Source organism: Gorilla gorilla, chromosome 1 (genome assembly GCF_029281585.2).
Source record: "Gorilla gorilla gorilla isolate KB3781 chromosome 1, NHGRI_mGorGor1-v2.1_pri, whole genome shotgun sequence".
Classification (NCBI taxonomy): domain Eukaryota; kingdom Metazoa; phylum Chordata; class Mammalia; order Primates; family Hominidae; genus Gorilla; species Gorilla gorilla.
Window position 1 is genome coordinate 211,815,164 of NC_073224.2, and position 23,971 is coordinate 211,839,134.

Here is a 23,971-nt window from a genome sequence, read left to right on the forward strand (position 1 = left end):
TAGAGAGTAAAGTGATTCCCAAGGTCACACAGTGAATGGCTGGCCTAGCTGGGTATGTCCAGCTCCAAAGCTCATTCTGCCACACTCCCTTCCCCTGTGGACATCCTTCATGATACAGAATGTGAAGGTCCCTGTCTTCCATCTTCCAGACAAGAAAGACAGCATCAAGCAGGTGAAATGACTTACATCCAAGGTCACACAGCAATAATCGGGATGCAGAGATCCTTATTTTACCTCTACTGTGCAAGATGCTTCTCATACATTTTTGTCTGAATGCATGTTATTTTCCTTCTTTTTTTTCTTTATCTTTTTCTTTTTTTTGAGATGGATTTTTGCTCTTGTTGCCCAGGCTGGAGTACAATGGAGCAACCTCAGCTCACTGCAAGCTCCACCTCCCGGGTTCAAGCAATTCTCCTGCCTCAGCCTCCTGAGTAACTGGGATTACAGGCGCGCACCACCACGCCCAGCTAATTTTGTATTTTTAGTAGAGATGGGGTTTCTCCATGTTGGTCGGGCTGGTCTCAAACCCCCGACCTCAGGTGATCTGCCCGCCTTGGCCTCCCAAAGTGCTGGGATTACAGGCGTGAGCCACTGTGCCCGGCTAACATGTTATTTTCTTTTATCACCATTTTGCATTCTCATCCTCCACAGCAGTTCTAGTGCAGGCGATATATATCCTTGATGTAGGTATGCTTGTAAAACGTATAGTGTTATTCTGTGTGTGTATTCATTTTAAATTTACATAAAAGTTGTAGTTCACATAATTTGACCTTATTCTGTGTCTCATTTCCCCTGCCTCAGCATTATTTTTGCAATGGAATCGTGTTGGAGTGTGTACATCTAGTTCAACGATGTCAATGTCTGCTGGGTCCTCCACTGTGTACATCCACTACATTCTACCCATTCCCCTGGTGATGGACACTCAAGTTGCTTTCCGTTCCCTTTACTTTTCTTTCTTTTTTTGGGCGGGGGATGGTGGGGGATAGAGTCTCTCTCTGGCCCCTAGCCCGGAGTGCAGTGATGTGATCTTGGCTCACTGCAACCTCTGCCTCCCAGATTCAAGCTATTCTCCCGTCTCAGGCTCCCGAGTAGCTGGGATTACAGGTGCCCGCCACTGTACTGGCCTAATTTTTGGATTTTTAGAAGAGACAGGGTTTCATCACGTTGGCCAGGCTGGTCTTGAACTCCTGACCTCAAGAGATCTGCCCGCCTCGGCCTCCCAAAGTGCTGGGATTACAGGTGTGAGCCACTGCACCAAGCCCCGTTCCCTTTTCTATAACCAATGCTGTGAGATTCTTCCACGTGTTCCCTATGGACCAATATAAGAATTTCTCTAGAATGTAGACCTGGGAGTGACATTCCCAGGTCGTAGGCTACACTTATTTAATTTGGTAAAGAATTGTCAAATTGCTTCTGGAATGGCTGCACCAGTCTACATTCCCACCCCTAGTTACACAAATGTGTTTATTTCTGTGCATTCCTACCAACACTTGGCACTGTCCAACTTTAAAATTGCAGGTAGGTGTAAAATAAAAATCTTGTTTTTAGTTTGGATTTCTCTAACATTACTTTTTTTTTTTTTTTTTTTTTTGCGGCAGGTTCTTGCTCTGTCACCCAGGCTGAAGTGCAGTGGCATGAACATGGCTTACTGCAGCCTTGAATTCCGGGGCTCAAGTGATCCTCCTGCCCCAGCTACCCCAGTAGCTGGGACTGCAGGCACACCACCATACCTGGCTCACTTTAAATTATTTATTTATTTATTTATTTAGAAGGAGTTTCGCTCTGTTGCCTAGGCTGGAGTGCAGTGGTGCAATCTTGGTTCACCACGACCTCTGTCTCCCGGATTCAAGGAATTCTTCTGCCTCAGCCTCCCCAGTAGCTGGGATTACAGGCGCGTGCCATCATACCCAGTTAATTTTTATATTTTTAGTAGAGACAGGGGTTTCACCATGTTGTCCAGGCTGGTCTCGAACTCCTGACCTCAAGTGATCTGCCCGCCTCAGCCTCCCAAACTGCTGGGATTATAGATGTGAGCCACCGTGCCTGGCCAATTTTTTCTTTGTTTGCCAGGCTGACTTCGAACTCCTGAGCTCAAGCAATCCTCCCTCCATGGCCTTCCAAATTGGTGGCATTACAGGGGTGAGCCACTGAGCCCAGCAATCTCACATTATTAATGGTTTGTAATCATGTACTCATTAGACATCTGAGTTTAAATTCAGACAATTCTGACTGCAAAGTCCATACGGTGTCACAGAATGATCAATAAAGTGGTCTCTGGGGCCACATTGCCAGGGTTCAATTTCTGTCTCTGCCAGTTCCCATTCTGTGATTTTTAGGTAGACTTAACCTCTCTGTGCCATTTTCCTCATCTGTAAAATGGGAATAATTATACTGACGACATAATAGGATGGTTTTGAGGATTTGGAATTGGTTAGAACAGTGCTTCCCATGAAATGAACTTAGTAAATATTATGTCCTGGCTGGGCACGGTGGCTCATGCCTGTAATCCCAGCACATTGGGAAGCCAAGGCGGGAGGATTGCTTAACCCCAAGAGTTTGAGACCAGCCTGGGCAACAGAGGGAGACTCTGTCTCTACTAAAAAAATACCAAAACTAGCTGGGCGTGATGGCATACATCTGTAGTCCCAGCTACTCGGGAGGCTGAGGCAGGAGAATTGCTTGAGCCTAGGAGGTGGAGGCTGCAGTGAGCTGTGATCATACCACTGCATTCCAGCCTGGGCAACAGAGTGAGACTCTGTCTCAAAAAAAAAGTGTTATGTCCTGTCCTGAAGGAGTGTGTCTTTCTCCACACATAACCTCCCATTTCCTCCTTCCTTCCTTCCTTCCTTCCTTCCTTCCTTCTTTCTTTTTTTTTTTTTTTTTTTGACGGAGTCTTGCTCTGTCGCCAGGCTGGAGAGTAGTGGCGTGGTCTCGGCTCACTGCAACTTCTGCCTCCCGGGTTCAAGCGATTCTCCTGCTTCAGCCTCCCGAGTAGCTGGGACTACAGGCACACGCCACCACGCACAGCTAATTTTTGTATTTTTAGTAGAGACGGAGCTTCACCATGTTGACCAGGATGGTCTCAATCTCTTGACCTCATGATCTGCCTGCCTCGGCCTCCCAAAGTGCTGAGATTACAGGTGTGAGCCATCACGCCTGGCCCATAACCTCCCTTTTCACTCCAGCCCATAATCCCATTCCCCTGCCCCTTTTCACCAAGTTCATGTTGTGTAACCCTGCATTTTCTTTAGAAACCTGAAACCATAGCAGAGAGGAACACAGTGGGACTAGTCAGGCTTTCCCCTTGTATTTGACTTCCCAGACCATTCTAAAACATGCTGAATGTTTTTTAAGAAGCCAGAATTGCCACATGCATGAGTCAGGGAATTTTGGCCTTTGGAACAAAAAGGATGAGTTAGTTCCTCAAAAAGGAGGATGAGGCATCAAAGGACACCATCAACAGAGTGAAAATGCAACCCACAGAATGAAAGAAAATGTTTGCAAGTCATATATCTAATACAAGATTGATACCTAGAATATATAACTCCATAACGAAAACCAAACAACTTGATTTAAAAATGGGCCGAGTACTTGAATGTACATTTCTCCAGAGAAGACCTACAAATGACCAGTGAGCACTTGAAAAGATGTTCAATATGACTAATCTGTAGAGAAAAGCAAATCAAAATCACTATGAGATAAAAACAGAAAACAAGTGTTGGCAAGGATGTTTAAAAATTGGAAACTGTGGGCAGGGCACAGTGGCTCATGCCTGTAAGCCCAGCACTTTGGGAGGCTGAGGTGGGCAGATTACGAGGTCAGGAGATTGAGACCATCCTGGCTAACATGGTGAAACCCCATCTCTACTAAAAATGCAAAAAAATTAGCTGGGTGTAGTGGCAGGTGCCTGTAGTCAGTCCCAGCTACTCAGGAGGCTGAGGCAGGGGAATTGCTTGAATCCAGGAGGTGGAGGTTGCCGTGAGCCAAGATTGCACCACTGCACTCCAGCCTGGGCAACAGAGCGAGACCCGATCTCAAAAAAAAAAAAAAAAAGAAAAAAAAAGAAAGAATCACCATTTAATCTAGTAATTCCTTCTTCTTCTTCTTTTTTTTTTTTTTTTTTTTTTTGACGAGAGTCTCACTCTGTCACCCAAGCTGGAGTACAGAGGCACCATCACGGTTCACTGCAGCCTCAAAGTTCTGGGCTCAAGGGATCCTCCCACCTCAGCCTCCCCAGTAGCTGGGACTACAGGTGTGTGCTGCCACACCCAGTTAATTTGATCTAGTGATTCACTTCTGAGTACAAACCCCAAAGTATTGAAAACAGGGACTCAAGCAGATATTCGTAATAACATTATTCACAATACCCAAAAGGTGGGAGTGACGCAAATGTCCACTGAGGAATGAATGGATAAACAAAATATGGTATAGACATGCAGTTAAACATTATTCAGGCCATGAGTGGTGGCTCATGACTCAATCCCAGCACTTTGGGAGGCCAAGGCAGGAGGATCGTTTTAGACTAGGAGTCTGAGATCAGCCTGGGCAAAATAGAAAGACCTCATCTCTACTTAAAAAAAAAAATTAGCTGGGTACAGTGGCATGCACCTGTAGTCCCAGTTACTCAAGGAGGCTGAGGCAGGAGGATCACTTGAGCCCAGGAGATCAAGGCTGCAGTGAGCTGTGATTGTGCCACTGCACTCCAGCCTGGGTGACAGAGCAAGACCCTGTCTCAAAAAAAAAAAAAATTGGTGGGAGCTGTGCCTCACGCCTGTAATCCCACCATTTTGGAAGGCCAAGGTAGGTGGATCACTTGAGGCCAGGAGTTTGAGACCAGCCTGGCCAGCATGGAGATACCCCATCTCTACTAAAAATACAAAAAAAAATTAGCTGGGCATGTTGATGTGTAACTGTAATCCCAGCTACTCAGGAGGCTGAGGCAGGAGAATTGCTTGAATCCAGGAGGCAGAGGTTGCAACGAGCCAAGACCACGCCACTGCATTTCAGCCTGGGTGACAGAGCACCACTCTGACAACAACAACAAAAAATTAATCCGTTTTAAAAAGGAAAGAAATTCTGACATTTGCTACAAAGATGGAAGAACTTTGAAGACATTATGTTAAATAATATAAGCCAGATACAATGGACAAATATTGTATGATTCCACTTATATACAGTACCCAGAGTAGTCAAATTTGTAGAGACAGAAAGTAGAACAATGATTGCCATGGAGAGAACGGGAAATGGAGAGTTAGTGTTTAATGGGTACAGAGTTTCAATTTGGAAAGGTCAAAGTTCTGGAAATGTATGGTGGTGATGGTTGCACAGCAATCTGAATATTCTTAATGTGCTGAGCTGTATACTTAATGGTTAAAATGGTACATTATATGTTACCACAATTTAAAAAAAACTTACAAAAAGGGAAGAGGGGATTGAAACTGCCTGTGCAAAATTATGACTGAGACAGTGAGAGATCTAACCTCACCGACTCCATCTTGCTTCTAATCTTTAAGCTGTCCTTGTTTCTTCCTGGGCACAGGCTGAACTAACTTTGGGAGGAACTTAGTTTATAGTTTAAAACAAAGACAATAACAGCCCTTTCCCAAAACAAACCTCCTTCTTGCCTGGAGACTAGACTGCCTTTGTAGGACTAACAAATTAGCCACAAGATTAGAAATTATGGTTTCTGGAGGCTACAAGATTCTGACCTTCCCTAAACTGTTCCTAAGATCAGTGCTTGAGATATTTTGCAGATCCTGCACTTGATGGATCAGCTGGCACCATCCAGATCTATAAACTGGCTCATCTGATCTGTGGCCCCCACCCAGGAACTGACTCAGCCCAAGAGGACAGCTTCACCTTCCCGTGATTTCATCACTGACCTGACCAATCAGCACTCTCATCTCACTGGCCTTCCCCAGCTCACCAAATTATCCTTAAAATCTCTGATCCCCACATGCTCGGGGAGACTGATTTGAGTAATAATAAAACTCTGGGCCAGGTGCGGTGGCTCACGCCTATAATCCCCGCACTTTGGGAGGCCAAGGCAGGAGGATCACGAGGTCAGGAGATTGAGATCATCCTGAATCTCAGGCTTGACACTTGCTGGCTATGTGATCCTGGGCATTTGCCTCAGTTTCCTTATATGTAAAATGGGTATAATGTCAATTCCCTTCTCTTCACTCTTCTAAGATGTGGATAATTTAACACTTGGGATGGGTCATTGATTGTTCTTGAATTACAGAGAGCTTGTCTCTCCTTAGGTAACTGCTGATGTCCCTCCCTTATCAGCCCAGTTGGCACAAATGTTGCCCCAGGCTACAGGTTGGCTGGAGAGAGCAGCATTCCAGAAGTAACTTCACATACATTCATGTATTCTGTGGGCACTGGGGAGAGAGAGAGGAGCACTAGAAAGGAAAGAGAAGACGACAGCTCTCCATAGTCAATTTGCTTACACTTGATCTTATGTGTGGCCTGTTAATGGCTCCTAACATTAGGGATGTTTCACAATAAATGACCTTTAACTATAGCAGCAGCCAAAAGAAGTTCAGGAGGGCAAGAGGGGCAATGGGGAAGACCATGGACCTTGGAGTTAGAGCTGGATTTGTCTCCTAGTTCTGACGTCACTAGTTGTTTGGCCTTAGGTAACTGATTGTCTATCTCTGAACCTCAGTTTCCCCAGTTGTAAAAATGAAGATAATGGCAACTACTGCACGGATATGTTAGGAGGCTCTGGGGAGGTAATAGACTCAAACTCCTGGCCTCAAATGATCCTCCTGCCTCAGCCTCCTGGGTAGCTGGGATTTACAGGCACAAGCCACCGCCCAACTTGGGAAGGTAATGGAGAGGAAATTGTTTTATAATCTGTTAAGAATTATTATACATACCTTTGAACATGAGCAATTAGCTGCAGCAAGAAGGTGTGTTGCCTAATATCTATTGTCTCCCTCTTCCTAAGTAGAAGAACCCTGTTTTTAATCTACGTGCTGGCAATGCACCTAGCCGAAAGATTACATTCCTTATAGCTAGGTGTAGCCCTGTGACTAAGTTATGGTCAATGAGCTGTAAATTGTAGGGGAGAAAAAAGAACTTCCTCTTTTATCCTTCATAGTTCTTAACTAGGACACAACCTGGTAACAGAAGATGAGAAAAATAAACAGAAGTCTATTAACATGCATACCTCATGAGAGCTACCCAGGGGTTGAGTAAGTCTCAAAGAGGTGGCTTTGAATTCAGGCTTATGGAGAATTTTCAACAAAGAACAGTAAAGTTTTGGAAAAGTGACAAGGCAAAGGAAAAGGACTTTTTTTTTTTTTTTTTTTCTAGACAGAGTTTCGCTCTTGTTGACCAGGCTGGAGTGCAGTGGCGCAATCTTGGTTCACTGCAACCTACGCCTCCCGAGTTCAAGTGATTCTCCTGCCTCAGCTTCCCGAGTAGCTGGGATTACAGGCACCCACCACCACGCCTGGCTAATTTTTTGTATTTCTAGTAGAGACGAGGTTTCACCATGTTGGCCAGGCTGCTCTCGAACTCCTGGCCTCAGGTGATCCACCTACCTCGGCCTCCCAAAGTGCTGGGATTACAGGTGTGAGCCACCGTGCCTGGCCAGAAAAGGACTTTTGAGTCCCCTGGGGAAGCAAATTTGGGGAAGGCAAATAAATAGTAGGTAAAGGCTAGTTAGTAAAGTTTGTCACATAGATTCCTTTGGTGTCTTCTTCCGGCAAATGAGGGTCTAAAGTTGTCTTCAGAGATCAACCTCTGTTTCTCGTGGTTGGGAGGGGAGGAAGGACACCTTTGCCTTTGTAAACTTATGTCTTGCTTTTAGGCTAATGGGGGAGGGTAGAGACCTTTTGTTGTATCTGCTTCTTCTCAATTGCCTTCAGCTCAGAATAGTCCTTATGCAAAAGAGGCATATTTGGAGGTGGGGAAGTAGAATATTCTGGTCTCCTAAAAGTGAAAGAGTTGATAGGTCATCTGGAAATAGTGCTTCAAAGAAGCTTGCTCAGCTATAATCCCCTTCTGCTCTTCCCTCCTTTTTTTTTTCCTTGCCTGGAATTTGGTGCTCCTGCAGCCATCTTATGCCTTGAAGTGACTTTGAAGGTGAAAGCTATGGGCCACAATAGTAGAACAGTGACAGAAGGAACCTGGGCCCATGATAATGGCGGGGTACAATTCCTGGACAAGGATCAGCTGCTAAGTATAATAGCAGGCCTGGGACTTGAATTAGGGTCTACATGGTGGAGTAGCAGTTAGGATACTTGGTTGCAAGCAACAGACATCGCCTCTGCCTATTTTTAGCAAAATAGAATTTATTGGAAGGATGTGGGTGGGGCTCAAATAAGTTGTAGGTAGCTGGAGAAGCAAGCTTGGGGATACACAGGAACCAAAGGAGAGTTGGAAGGCCTAGGATCAGGTTGCAGGCACATTTTCACCTGAGTGCTGCCACTACCACCATGATGAATGATTTCCAACAAGATCTCCTATCCTGCCCGCACTGTTTCAAAATTCAGATTCTCAGGAGAGGGTGTCTGATGGAATCAACTCTGGCCCTGTCCTCCATGGATTATTTAATGAAATGGGTCATCTGGAGTTACTTTTCAATCAAGGCTACAAAGGAAATTAACATATTATTGGGATAGAGGAGGTTATTTCAGTTATCTATTTCCACAACAGTGGTAAATAGCAAATAATCACATACTTCGGAAGCATTTAAACATTCATCACTCATCACAGATCACTCATACATCTGGTGATCAGCTAGACAGCTCTGCTGTTCTGCTTTGGACATGCTACACATCTGGAGGTTGGCTGGCTGTTGATTGATTTAGTCTGACTTTGGCTGGGAAGACTAGGGCATCTGGGTCTGTTCCTTCAGTAGGAAAGTCTGGCATGTTCTCATGGGTGATGGCAGAGGCGTGAGAAGGGTTGTATGGCAGACACACCTGACAGTCATAATATAAGCATACCCTATGAATTACCCTATGATCCAAGAGGGATCTGGGAGTGGCCAAGCCAGAGATTCACTCCTTATCTATGAAGGACATTGAAACCCCTGGCCCATCCCTTGGAACACAGACTGTGCGGGGGATGGAGGCCCTTTGTTTTGGGTTAAATGGAGGTTGCTAGTTTAACTGCCCAGTGGTTTCTTCTTGCCCACTGCCCAGATAGAGCTGATTTATCGAGATAGGGGAATTGCAATAGAGGAAGAGTCTCACACATGTAGAACTGGCTAAACAGGACACCAGAGTTTTATCATTACTCAAAGCAGTATCCTTGAAAAATTGGAGGCTAAGGTTTTTCAAAGATAACCTTTGGCAGGGAGGTGGGTGGCTAGGGAATGGGTGCTGCTGATTGGCTGGGATGCAATTATAGAGGTGTGGAAAATGGTCCTAGCATGCTGAGTCTGCTTCTGGGTGGGGGCCAAAATCCAGTCGGTGGGTCCAGTGGGGCCATCGGGTCATCAGGAATGCAAAAGCCGGCTGGGCACAGTGGCTCATGCCTGTAATCCCAGCACTTTGGGAGGTCAAGGTGGGAGGATAGCTTGGGTTCAGAAGTTCAAGACATACCTGGGCAACATAGTGAGACCCTATCTTTACTAAAAATAAAAAAAAATTAGCGGAGTGTGGTGGTGCATGCCTATAGTCCCAGCTGGGGAGGCTAAGGCAGAAGGATCCTTTGAGCCCAGGAGGTTGAGGCTATTGTGAACTATGATCATGCCACTGCACTCCAGCCTGGATAACAGAGCAAGACCCTGTTTCAACAACAACAACAACAACAAAAAAAAAAAAAAAAAAAAGAGAGAGAGAGAGAAAAGAAATGCAAAGGCCTGAAAAGACAACTCAAAGCCAATCTTAGGTTCTACAATAATGATGTTATCTGCGGGAGTAATTGAGGAAGTTGCAAATCTTGTGACCTCTGGAGTAATGGCTGGTAATCATTTATGCCTACATCTTAGCAGAATTCAGGCTTCTCTTATCCTCCTAACCTGGCGGTCTTTCATTAGTTTTACCAAGATGATTTCGTTTGGGAGAAGGGCTATTATCATTTAAGCTATAAACTAAATTTCTCCCAAAGTTAGCTTGGCCCAAGTCCAGGAATGACCAAGGGCAGATTGGAGGTTAAAGGCAAGATAGGGAGGTTGGTTAGATCAGATCGCTTTCACTGTTATAATTTTTGCAAAGACGGTTTCACTAGGTGGAGGCTGCTAAGTAAAAACGCTGTATGAACTGCATGCCTTTTTTTTTTTTTTTGAAACAGGGTCTTGCTTGCTCTATCGCCCAGACTGGAGTGCAGTGGTGCGACTGCAGCTCACTGCAGTCTTGACCTCCCAGGCTCAAGCAATCCTCCTGAGACAGGAATAATACACGGTGGTCTCAGGAGAATAGAAAACTCCAGGCAGCAGTTTCACATGACTAGCAAAATGAAACCGTTGAAATAGCTGCAGAAGCTAGGGGATAAGACCCTGAAAAACCAGGGTGTGGGCCAAGCTGGCTGAGACCACCTGGACCCAACGTGAAACTGGATTTGACCTAGGTTTCTCCCAGGACCTCATTATATGCTTATTAACATACAAATTACACACCCACCAGCGCTGTGGCAGTTCTGAGAACACCCATATTTGGTGTAAAAATGAGTGGCACCACAGTTCCAAGAAATCTTCACCTTTTTCCAGGAATCTTAATGAATATTCAACCTCTTGGTTAAAGAAACCCATAAAGGTAGAAACCTCAAACTCCACTGTGTGGCACTTTCTCTTGAGTCCACCCATACTCCCCTCTCCTGGGTGTGTACTTTTCACTTTACAATCAATCGCCCTACTTTCACTGTTTTTTTAAGATAGGGTCTCCCTCTGTTGCCCAGGCTGGAGGGCAGTGGGGCTATCTTGGCTCACTGCAATTTCCACCTTCTGTGTTCAAGCAATTCTCCCACCTCAGCCTCCTGAGTAGCTGGGACCATAGGTGTGCACTACCACACCCAACTAATTTTTGTATTTTTAGTAGAGACAGGGTTTCACCATCTGGCCCAGGCTGGTCTTGAACTCCTGGCCTCGAGTGATCCGCCCGCCTCAGCCTCCCAAAGTGCTGGGATTACAGGCGTCAGCCAACGCGCCCAGCCGGTACTGGGTATTTTCATACTTCCCATTCTTCTTGCCCTCTGTTCCCCAGAATCTGGTCATCTTCATCCACCTTGGCTGGGCTGGGGCTGACTGTGGGAGATGGTGTCTCTGGGGTGGAAGCACCGTCTTTCCAAGGTGAGTCTGATCTGTTTGACAAGGTTCTTAGAACCACACACCTTGACACCTCATTCTGCACTCAGGAGAGTGAATCATCCATCTTGAGTGCCTTTCCCCAGGAAGATTTCACCCCTGGATGCACTCTAGGTTTTCTCGTTGCTGGGAACATGACTCAGGGCACGGCGGCCCTTGTGGGTGGAACAGAAGCCTGAGCCCAGTTTTCCTCATTTGTATCCTGCTGTGCAATCCCTTCCCTGGTCACCTTGTGATCTACACAGGAAGGAAGGAAAGGTGTGTTATGGGCTTAAGGGAACAGCGGGCAAGAGTCTTGGAGATGTGGATGGAGCCTCTTGTTTCATGTGCTAACATCCCAGGGCAGAGAACAAGTCCGTGATGAGGAGTTTTCTTCCCCTGGGTCTGCTTCCTCAGCCTTCCCAGCCCCTTCCTTCGCGGTCTCTCCTGTCAGCCCACCCAGTTTACATCCTGGACCAAGCCCAGCAAGGGCATGGGTGTGGTTAGGTGGGGTGGGAGATTCCAGGACCATTTTTATTTTTTGTTTTTTTGAGATGGAGTCTCACTCTGTCGCCCAGGCTGGAGTGCAGTGGCGTGATCTCAGCTCACTGCAACTTCCGCCTCCCGGGTTCAAGCGATTCTTCTGCCTCAGCCTCCTGAGTCAGCCTCCTCAGTAGCTGGGATTACAGGCACATGCCACCACACCCAGCTAATTTTTTTTGTATTTTTAGTAGAGACGGGGTTTCGCCATGTTGGTCAGGCTGGTCTTGAACTCCTGACCTCGTGATCTGCCCGCCTTGGCCTCCCAAAGTGCTGGGATTACAGATGTGGGCCACCGCGCCCGGCCCCAGGACCAGTTTTGCCTCCTGTATCCATTTGCTTCTGGTCTGGTGGACAGGAGGGTGATCCCTAGAAAGGGGCCAGATATTGTCATGGTCTGTGACCTTGCCCCTTTTCTCCTGTGGGGAAAGCCATTGTGGACACAGAAAAGGCCATGGAGTGGGGAGGCAGAGCATCAGGAAGAATAGCTAATGGAGCGGGGGCTTCATACCTAGGTGATGGCTTGATCTATGCAGCAAACCACCACGGCACATGTTTACCTGTGTAACAAACCTGCACATCCTGCACATGTACCCGAGAACTTAAAGTTGAATTAAAAAAAAAAAAGGAAAAGGCCATGGAGTATTGGAGGGTACTTCTGGAAACCCAGAAATCACAATGCTGCCGTCTTCTTCTTCTCCCATGATGCTATGGTCCTTGACTGAGATTCTGCCTCAATTTTCCTATTTAGTTCTCCAGTTGTGACTGAACATAGCCTCAGACTTTGCATATCACCTGCCTCTTAGCTGCCTCGGTTAAAGACCTGCTAAGGCTATACCACGTTCCCACTCCTCCTTGGATCCCAAACCTAGGGCTTTCTGATTTCCCAGAAAGTGCCTCTGGAGATAGGTCAGTGTCCTCTAGGCTCAGCGGTCAAACATCCTCCCCATCTCCACCAGCCCAACATTCCCCATGCCTGAATTGACTTCAGTTACTATATTTTGAGTCTTTCTTAAAGAGACAGCCTGGGGAAGGAGCATGGACTCTAGAATCAGACATGCTGGGCTAGAATTCTGGGACAGTGATCACTTGTTGTCTGACTGAGTTGACCACTTCCCCTTTCTTAGTATCAGTTTCCACACTTGTCAAAGAGTCTATTGATCCCCTATCTTGAAGATGAGAGGCTTTAATGAGACAACCAATCTACAGTAACTAGCACATTGTAGAGGCTTGAGAAGTGGCCATCCATGCCCCTTCTCCATACACTACTGTAGAAGGAAGAAGAATTCTGTATCTTCATTGTTCCTCAATGATTTAAACCCTCCCTTGCCCTACAGCTGTTGAGCCATGGGAAAATTACTTTATTCCTTGTAGTCCCAGTTTCCCCATTCAGAATACAAGGAGTAAAATAGCATATCCCTCCTAGAATTGTTTTGAGGATTAAATGAGATTATTTGTGTTGAGTGTATAACATAGAACCTGCTACAAAGTAAGCGCTCAAAACACATGACATGCAAGTCATTTCCAGGTTTTTGCTACTTTGTTTCCCCTTTATTATAATTTAGTTATAATAAAGTTCTGGGAAAGGAATTACCACCCGGTGAAATATATTGCCAAAGTTCTTTTTGAAGGGTTGTGACAGTTACACCACCACCAGCAAATTATGTAAATACTAGTTTTGTCATATCCTTGCCAGCACTGACTGTTATAATTATTTTTAGTTTTTACTAATATATAAGGTGCCTCATAGCTGACTTACTTTTTGTCCCTTTAATAGCAAAGGTGGACAGGTTGTGCTGGTCAGCAAAAGTTTATTGGAACTGGGGAGGAATAATTTTCTTTGAAGAGGGAACTTAGGAAGAGAAAAACACACACAAACTTTGTAAATATCTTGAAAATTGAGGATGTTGCTCTTCCTGTCAACTGCTGCTACTTCTCTTTTCTGAGATATACAGTTCTATATATTTTGTTCAGTTTCCTTAGCTTTGACACTTGTAGATCTGGAATGTGGAAGTGCCCCAGAATGATCATGATTTAACGTTTGAGATAAACTTTTGATGAAATTTCAGATCAATTTCTACATCCTTTGGAAGATACGTTTTATCATGACTTTATAATTCAGAAGAGAAACTTTAATTTCTGTAGAAAATTATAAAAGATGGTGAGACTAAGTTTCTCTCTATATATAAAATGAGAGGATTGGAAGATTGAGATGAAGTCATCTCCTAAGGGGCCTACATTTAAAAGCAATCAGCTTCATGGACCTGAAAGGACCTTCAAGGGCTTGACTGGCAAAACATGTCTTGGAAGGAGGATGAATTCACCCAAGACCAAGAAAGGCTGAGGAAAGGAGGCGTGAAACTCGTCTCGGGGGTAGGCAGAATAATGTGGAGGAAGGAGGGGGAAATATTCAGTGTCACCTTCCCAGGTTTAAATCCCAGGTCAGCTACTTCTTGGTTGTGGAAACTTGAGCAAAACAATGCCTTGACCACTCTGAGCCTCAGTGTTCCAATCTGCAAATGGGGTAATACCACTTGCCTTGCATGACCTTGAGAAGATTCAATGAGTTATAGTACATAAGGTAGCTATTGCAGTGCCTTCCATGGAAAAGTGCTAAATAAGAATGATTGCTAACATTTATTAATAAGCCAGACACGACTCTAAGTGCTTTACATCTATTAACTCTATGAGGTTAGGAATATTAATAATCCCATTTTAAGACCAGAAAGGCCAGGCGCGGTGGCTCACACCTGTAATCCCAGCACTTTGGGAGGCTGAGGAGGGTGGATCATGAGGTCAGGAGTTCAAGACCAGCCTGGCCAAGATGGTGAAACCCCGTCTCTACTAAAAATACAAAAAATTAGCCAGGCGTGGTAGCGGGCGCCTGTAATCCCAGCTACTTGGGAGGCTGAGGCAGAGAATTGCTTGAACCTGGGAGGCAGAGGTTGCAGTGAGCCGAGATCGCATGATTGCACTCCAGCCTGGGTGACAGAGCAAGACTCTGTCTCATTAAAAAAAAAAAAAAAAAAAAAATAAGACTAGAAAACTGGGGCACAGAGAGACTTAAGTCGCTTGCTTCTGGTTACATAGTTAGTAAGTGGCAGGGTGGGGATTCTGAACCCCTATACTATTCTGCCCATACTCTGAGGACAGTTCTAGACAAGAGGGTGTGGCCGGCTTAGGGAGGATTCAGTATGCCATCAACCCCAGGAAGCCCACTGATGGAAAGGAATGGTGGAAAATGATCTGCCAGGAAAAAAAAATGCTGATAATGGGCTCGAGTACAGAACCTGGTGGTACTATACGATTCTCAATGTCCTGCTTGTTCATCCCAGGAATCTGGTTGATGGCAGGGAGTTAAGAATCCAAGAGAAGGGAACTGGAGCCAGAGTAGACCAGAAGCCAGAGATTCATTGCCCTCCATCCTCAACTACATGCTGAATCACTAGAGGGACTCTTGTTTCTCACTCTCCAAGGGCTGTGAGTTCAAGCTAATTGTATTTAACTTCACAAGAATTAGTCTTTTTTTCCATCTTAGCAACTCCTTGCTTTTTTCCTTCATTAGATTATCACTTGCATTGCTTCGCGTTTTTCTTCTTTGGCATTTTTACTTGTTACTGTCTGTCTTTCTTACTAAAATATAAACTCCATGGAGGCGGGGAACATATCTGTCTCTGTCATTGTTGTATCCCTAGCTTCTGACAGATGCTAGGCGTTTAAGAAATATTAGGCCGGGAGCAGTGGTTCATGCCTGTAATCCCAGCACTTTGGGAGGCCGAGGTGGATGGATCACCTGAAGTCAGGAGTTTGAGACCAGCCTGGCCAACATGGTGAAACCCTGTCTCTACTAAAAATACAAAAATTAGCAGGGCGTGGTGGCGGGCACTTGTAATCCCAGCTACTCGGGAGGCTGAGGCAGGAGAATCACTTGAACCCGGGAGGCAGAGGTTTCAGTGAGCCGAGATCGTGCCATTGCACTCCAGCCTAGGCGACAACAGTGAAACTCCGTCTCAAAAAATACATACATACATACATACGTATTAATGGAGGCCAGGTGTAGTGACTCATGCCTGTAATCCCAGCACTTTGCTGTAATCCCAGCACTTTGCTGTAATCCCAGTGCTTTGGGAGGCCGAGGGTGGGGGATCCCTTGAGGTCAGGATTATAGGCCTGAGCCACCACACCCCGCCGAGTATTGGCTATATATTTTAGCACCTCTTTTTTTTTTTTTTTTTTTTTTGTGATGGAGTTTTCTTCTTATAGCCCAGGCTGGAGTGCAATGGCAGGATCTTGGCTCACTGGGTTCAAGAGATTCTCCTGCCTCAGCCTCCTGAGTAGCTGGGATTACAGGCGTGCACCACCACACCTGGCTAATTTTTGTATTTTTAGAAGAGACGAGGTTTTGCCATGTTGGCCATGCTGGTCTCGAACTCCTGACCTCAGGTGATCCACCCACCTCGGCCCCCCAAAGCACTGGGATTACAGGCATGAGCCACCATGCCCAGCCGGCACCTCTTACTATGATCTCTACCTCTTATCTAATGTTGTAGGTACAACTGGAGGTGACATATGATTTAAGCATTTTTCCCACATCATAAAATAAATCTTGGACTGCTTCCTTTGAAAATTCTCCTGAAGAAATGTTACCCACAGGAGGTTTGTTAATTCCTGTGTGTATTACTCACAAAAGAAAATACTTTGCTTAACACAGGGAGCATGAAACCAGGTCATGTCATGGGGAGTGGTGAATTAGATCAGTCTGGAGAGCCAAGGTGCCTAATCAGGATAGTTTGGTTGCAAATAGCAGAATCCTTCCCATATGCTAGCCTAAGCAGAATGGACATTTAGAAGGAGGAAAAAGGGGGAAATTTGGATGAACACAGGGGCAGGAAGTAGACAGGTCTGATGAGGAACTAAAACCAGGAAATGGAACCTTCCAAATAAATCCAGACTCCTGCTCCTCCTCACCACCCCCTCCACTGCCGCTCCGGTTGTAGCCATCATTCTCTCTCGCCTGGACTATTGCAACATTCTCTCCACTTCTCCCCTTACCTCCTACACAATCCATTCTTAGCACGGCAGCTAGAGTGATCTTTTAATAATGTAATAAGATTGTGTTGTTGAGCCAGGCCCAGTGACTTGTGCCTGTTACCCCAGCTGCTCCAGAGGCTAAGGCAAGAGGATTGCTTGCGCCAAGGAGTTCCAGGTTGCAGTGAGTTGTTTTTTTTTTGTTTGTTTGTTTTTTTGAGACAGAGTCTCACTCTGTTGCCCAGGCTGGAGTGCAGTGGTGTGATCTCGGCTTACTGCAAGCTCTGCCTCCTGGATTCACGCCAGTCTCCTGCCTCAGCCTTCCGAGTAGCTGGGACTACAGGTGCCTGCCACCATGCCCGGTTAATTTTTTGTATTTTTAGTAGAGATGGGGTTTCACCGTGTTAGCCAGGATGGTCTGGATCTCCTGACCTTATGATCTGCCCGCCTCGGCCTCCCAAAGTGCTAGGATTAGAGGCGTGAGCCACCGCGCCTGGCTGCAGTGAGCTTTGATCATGGGACTACACTCCAGCCCAGAGTGAGACCCTGTCTTGAAAAAATCATAGATTGTAAGCCTGGGCAACACAGTGAGACCCCATCTCCATAAAAAAGAAAAAATTGGTGGGCCACAGTGGCACATGCCTCTGGTCCCAGCTACTTGGGAGGCTGAGGTGGAAGGATCACTTGAGCCCAGGAGAATGAGGTTGCAGTGAGTCTTGATCACACCACAGCACTCTAGCTTGGGTGGAAGAGCCAGAACCTGTCTCCAAAAAATAAAAATAAATAAATAAATAAAAAATATCGTGTTGTTTCTCTGTACAAAGCCTTTCGGTAGTTTCCATGGTGGGGCTTGGTGGATCACGCCTGTAATCTCAGCACTTTGGGAGGCCGAGGCGGGCAGGTCACTTGAGGCCAGGAGTTCAAGACCAGCCTGACCAACATGGAGAAACCCCATCTCTACTAAAAATGCAAAAATTAGCCGGGTGCGATGGTGCATGCTTGTAATCCCAGCTATTCGGGAGGCTGAGATGAGAGGACCACTTGAGCCCAAGATGTGAAGACTGCAGTGAGCTGTGATTGTGCTACTGCATTCCAGCCTGGGTGACAGAGTGAGACCTTGTCTCAAAACAAAATGAAACAAAACAGAAAAGCCTTTCAGTAGTTTCCAGTTTCCTATTATGCCTAAAATAACATCCAAATTCCTTACCAAGCCCCATGGTTATTTGGCTCTTGCCCAATCACTACTGTCCCTGACTCTTACTCCAGCCATGAGGCTTTCTTTTTGTTGCTTGAATGAATACACAGTCATCCCTCGATATCCACCAGGGATTGATTCTAGCGCCTCCGTGATTCCAAAATATGTGGATGCTGAAATATCTTATGTAAAATAGTGCAATATTTGCATATAACCGACACACATCCTTCTGTATACAGGCATACTTTGTTTTATTGCGTTTTATTTTATTGCGCTTTGTAGAGTTTGTTTGTTTAACATAGGGTCTCCCTCTGTCACCCAGGCAGGAGTGCAGTGGTGCAAACACAGCTCACTGCAGCCTTCACCTCCTGGGCTCAAGTGATTCTCCCAGCTCAGCCTCCCCAGTAGGTGGGACTACAGGCGCATGCCACTAAGCCTGGCTAATTTTTTTTATTTTTTGTAGAGACAAGAGTCTCGCTTTGTTGCCTAGACTTTTCTTGAACTCCTGGCCTGAAGCAATCCTCCTGCCTCAGCCTCCCAAAGTGCTGGGATTACAGGCATGAGCCATCGTGCTCAGCCTGTAGATTTTATTTTTTTAACAAATCGAGGCCGGGAGTGGTGGCTCACGCCTGTAATCCCAGCACTTTGGAAGGCCGAGGTGGGCGGATCACGAGGTCAGGAGATCGAAACCATCCTGGCTAACACAGTGAAACCCCGTCTCTGCCAAAACTATAAAAAATTAGCCGGGCGTGGTGGTGGGCGCCTGTAGGCCCAGTTACTTGGGAGGCTGAGGCAGGAGAATGGCGGGAACCCGGGAGGCGGAGCTGGCAGTGAGCCGAGATTGCGCCACTGCACTCCAGCTTGGGCGACTGAGCGCGACTCCGTCTCAAAAAATACAAAGAAAAAAAAAAAAAAAAAAACCCAGGCAGCTGCCGCCCCCTGGGGTCCGCCCGTGTTGCTCTGGGACCTGAAGGAGCCGTTGGGGAGTCTGGGCGGAGGCCTGCTCGTGTGGAAGTCGTCGTTGCCTCCACTCTCTGTCCTCCCGTCCGTCCTCGCTGCCGGCCGCCATCATGCTGGCACTCATCTCCCGCCTGCTGGACTGGTTCCGTTCGCTCTTCTGGAAGGAGGAGATGGAGCTGGCTGCAGTACTCGGGCAAGACCACCTTTGTCAACGTCATCGCGTCAGGTCAATTCAGTGAAGATATGATACCCACATTGGGCTTCAACATGAGGAAAGTAACAAGGTAACGTCACAATAAAGATCTAGGACATAGGAGGACAAGCCCGATTTCGAAGCATGTGGGAGCGGTATTGCAGAGAAGTCAATGCTATTGTTTACATGATAGATGCTGCAGATCGTGAAAAGACAGAAGCTTCCCGAAATGAGCTACATAATCTTCTAGAGAAACCACAGTTGCGAGGAATTCCAGTGCTAAGTGCTTGGAAACAAGGGAGATCTTCCTAATGCCTTGGATGAGAAACAGCTAATTGAAAAAATGAGCCTGTGTGCTATTGAGGATAGAGAAGTTTGCCGCTATTCAATTTCTTTTGTTGTTGTTGTTGTTTGTTTGTTTTGAGACGGAGTCTTGCTCTGTCACCAAGCTGGAGTGCAATGGCACGATCTCTGCTCACTGCAACCTCCGCTTCCCGGGTTCAAGCGATTGTCTTGCCTCAGCCTCCCGAGTAGTTGGGACTAGGGGCACCCGCCACCACGCCCAGCTGATTTTTGTATTTTTAGTAGAGACGGGGTTTCACCATGTTGGCCAGGATGGTCTTGATCTCTTGACCTCGTGATCCACCTGCCTCGGCCTCCCAAACTGCTGGGATTACAGGTGTGAGCCACTGTGCCCAGCCTCAATTTCTTGCAAAGAAAAGGATAATATAGATATCACACTTCAGTGGCTTATTCAGCATTCAAAATCTGGAAGAAGCTGAAGCATCTCCTGAAGTCTTCAAGTCCTTCTTGACTATAATCCTAGAATTATTGTCCGTTCCTCTGAAGTAATTCCCAGAATATGGTCCTGCCTAAACCCAAGAAATTGCCTTTTTCAGAGTTTATTTCTCATGTGCACTGCTGAAGATGAGTATCCGTAATCCTTCATAAAGAATCAGCTAGAGTTGTCATGATAAAGTCAGCACACACAAAAAGGCTTCTTACACATACCTGTCTTAAGCCATGTGTAGAGCTTTAAAAAAAAAAAAAAACCCACACACTTTTGACCATCTTAAATCAAGAAAATTGCATATTTCTGTTCTGGTCTTTCTGGGCCAGATTTTTATATTGGTTTTCAGTAAATATCTATCTATAATATTTCATTATAGAGTCCAGTAGCTTAATACTGACACTGACTTGATACAGCATGAAGTTTCTAGTGCCACACACAGTATTTAGAAAATCTTTAAGCCTGCTAATAAAAAAATTAGCGGCTAATTTTTTTTTTTTTTTTTTTTTTGTAGAGACGGCGGTGGCGTGGGGGGTCGGCAGGGAGCGGTGTATTTCACTTTGTTGCCCAGGCTGGTCTTGAACTCCTGAGCTTAAGCCATCCACCCACCTTGGCCTCCCGGAGTGCTGGGATGCTGGAATTACAGGCATGAGCCACCACACCCAGCCTTGACTTTCAAGTCTTATTACCTAAGAAATAGATTTCATAAGGCTATAGCTGCCATAGATACTGATTCCTCTGATGGATTTGTTTTTTGGGGTTTTTGTTTTGTTTTGAGTCAGTCTTGCTCTGTTGCCCAGGCTGGAATGCAATGTTGCAATCTCAGCTCACTGCAACCTCCTGGGTTCAAGCAATTCTCTTGCTTCAGCCTCAGAAGTAGCTGGGATTACAGGCGTGTGGCACCATGCCCGGCTAATTTTTGTATTTTTAGTAGAGATGGGGGTTCCCTGTATCGGCCAGGCTGGTCTTGAACTCCTGACCTCAGGTGATCCGCCGGCCTCAGCCTCCCACGGTGCTGGGATTACAGGCATGAGCCACCGCACCTGGCCTGATCTGGGAAAAAAAGGAAATTTGAAAACTTCTGGAAAGGATTCACCATTCTAGATGCCATTAAGAACATTTGTCATTCATGGGAGGAGGTCAAAATATCAACGTAAACAGTAGTTTTGGAAGAAGTTGAATTCAACCCTCATGGATGATTTTTGTTGTTAATTTTATGTGTCAATTGATGGATAATTTTGAGGGATTCAAGACTTCAATGGAGGAAGTAACTGCAGATGTGGTACAAATAGCAAGAGAACTAGAACTAGAAGTAGAGCCTGAGATGCAACTGAATTGCTGAAATCCATGGTAAAACTTGAACAGTTGAGGAATTGTTTCTTATGGATGAGCAAAGAAAGTGGTTTCTTCCTCTGCCTCCCAGGTTCAAGATTCTCCCACCACAGCGTCCTGAGTAGCTGGGACTACAGATGTGCACCGCCACACCAAGCTAATTTCTTTGTATTTTCAGTACAGATGGGATTTCACCATGTTGGCCAGGCTGGTCTTGAACTCCTGACCTCAAGTGATCTGCCCCCCCTCAGCCTCCCCAAATGCTAAGATTACAGGCATGAGTCACCACACCTGGCCAGAAAGTGGTTTCTTAAGATAGAATCTACTCCTGGTGAAGATACTGTGAACACTGTTGAAATGACAATGAAGAATTTAAAATATTACATACACTTAGTTGATAAATCACCAACAAGGTTCAAGAAGATTGACTCCATTTTTTTTTTTTTTTTTTTTGAGGCAGAATCTCACTCTGTCACCCTGACTGGAGTGCAATGGCATGAACATGGCTCACTGCAGCCTTGACCTCCCAGGCTCAAGTGATCCTCCTGCCCCAGCCTCCCCCATAGCTGCAACCACCAGGCATAAGCCACTACACCCAGCTAATGTAAAAAAATTTTTTTTTGTAGAGACAGGGTCTCACCACGTTTCCTATGCTGGTCTTCAGCTCCTGGGCTCGAGTGATCCTCCTGCCTCAACCTCCCAAAGTGCTAGGATTATATATATACCACATTTTTTTCTTTTCTTTCTTCTTTTTCTTTCCTTTTTTTTTTTTTTTTTTTTTTGAGACAGAGTTTCCCTCTTGTTGCCCAGGCTGGAGTGCAATGGCACAATCTCGGCTCACCGCAACCTCTGCCTCCCAGGTTCAAGCAATTCTCCTGCCTCAGCCTTCCGAGTAGCTGGGATTACAGGCATACACCATCACGCCTGGCTAATTTTGTATTTTTAGTACAGACAGGGTTTCTCCATGTTGGTCAGGCTGGTCTCGAACCCCCGACCTCAGGTGATCCACCCGCCTCAGCCTCCTAAAGTGATGGGATTACAGGCGTGAGCCATTGCGCCCGGCCTATATACCACATTTTCTTTATCCACTCATCGATTGATGGGCATTTAGGCTAGTTCCATATTTTCGCAAATTGCAAATTGTGCTGCTATAAACATGCGTGTGCAAGTATCTTTTTCGTATAATGACTTCCTTTCCTCTGGGTAGATATCCAGTAGTGGAATCAGAAAGTCTTCTCTGATTTCTGTTCCCAGGCTGGGATAAGTGCCGCCTCCACAGTGCCTCCTGGACATCTCTCACTATTGCAAGAATAAAGCTGCTCTCTGTCTCAGCCCCACTGTCTTTGATTAGTCCTTCCAGTGCTAACAGCATGGACTTTGGAATTAAAAAACACGTTGTTTAAGCCCAGCTTCTGCCACTTCCAAGTAGCTCTGGGCTCTTGGGTCCACACATACTAAGCCCTCCAAAAACTCCAGTTCCTTGCGCTCTTTCCTCCTGGTTTCTTGGAAGGTACCCTTAAGTCTCAGCTTGCACTGGAACCCTGGCGTCATCCTCACGTCCTACATGGCTCATGTCCTCATGTTCTACAGCCTTCTAGGGTGTGGCAGGCACATTTTCATTGCTTGACCTGTCTTCCTATGGGAAATTGTTCCTCCTCTCCCCAGTCCAGCTCAGTCCCTGTGGTTTGGGTCTTGGCGGAAGACCCAGGACTGGCCAATCCAGGGTCTGCATTCGTTTGGCCCCAGTGATTGGTCCAGGGATAGGCCTGTGAGTTAATAAGTTCCTTCATATTTATTATGTGGACATTAGAGGAAAGATGGTCTCTCTCTCTTTTCCTTCCCTTTCACCATCTTTTTTTCTTTCTGTCTCATTATAAGATGCGCAGCAGTGGGCCGGGTGCGGTGGCTCACGCCTGTAATCCCAGCACTTTGGAAAGCCGAAGTGGGTGGATCGCTTGAGCCCTGGAGTTCGAGACCAGCCTGGGCAACATGGTGAAACCCTGTCTCTACTAAAAACACAAAAACTAGCCGAGCATGGTGGCGGGCACCTGTAATCCCAGCTACTCATGAGGCTGAGGCACAAGAATTGCTTGAACCCAGGAGGCGGACGTTGCAGTGAGCCGAGATCATGCCAGTGCACTCCAGCCTGGGCAAAAGAGCAAGACTCCGTCTCAAAGAAAAAAAAAAAAAAGATACACAGCAGTGATGGCTTGGCACTACCAGCAGCCATCTTGCTACCTGTTTGAGAATGAAGCCAAACAAAATCAAATAAACCCCGAAAGATGGAAAGAAAGAGAGTTCTGATGCTCTCCTTGATCCAGACATGTCTGAAGTCCCTTTGGACTACTTTTTTTCAGCTAGTCTGGGTTAGATTTCTGACATTTGCAACCAAAAGAATCCTGACCAATACATGGGTTCACTTTAATATGTAAACAGGCCTAGCATAGTGGCTCCCGCCTGTAACCCTAGCTACTCTAAGGGCCAACATGGGAGGATCACTTAAGGCCAGGAGTTTGAGATCAGCTTGGGCAACATAGCGAGACCCATATCTCTTAAAAAAAAGCAGACAGGGTGGCTAGATCTAAGGCAGCCTGAAGATAAGCCAGCAAGTTGAGGATAGCAGAGTGGCAAGAGCACAGAACTTGGGCCTTTGGGCCGGGCACAGTGGCTCACATCTGTAATCCCAGC

At 46.0% G+C, this 23,971-nt stretch overlaps 1 pseudogene; it reads left to right on the forward strand.

The window, feature by feature from the left end:
* Positions 1–19,078: 19,078 nt before the first annotated feature.
* LOC101147751 (ADP-ribosylation factor-like protein 8B) lies at positions 19,079–20,238 on the forward strand (annotated as a pseudogene).
* The last annotated feature ends 3,733 nt before the right edge of the window (positions 20,239–23,971 follow it).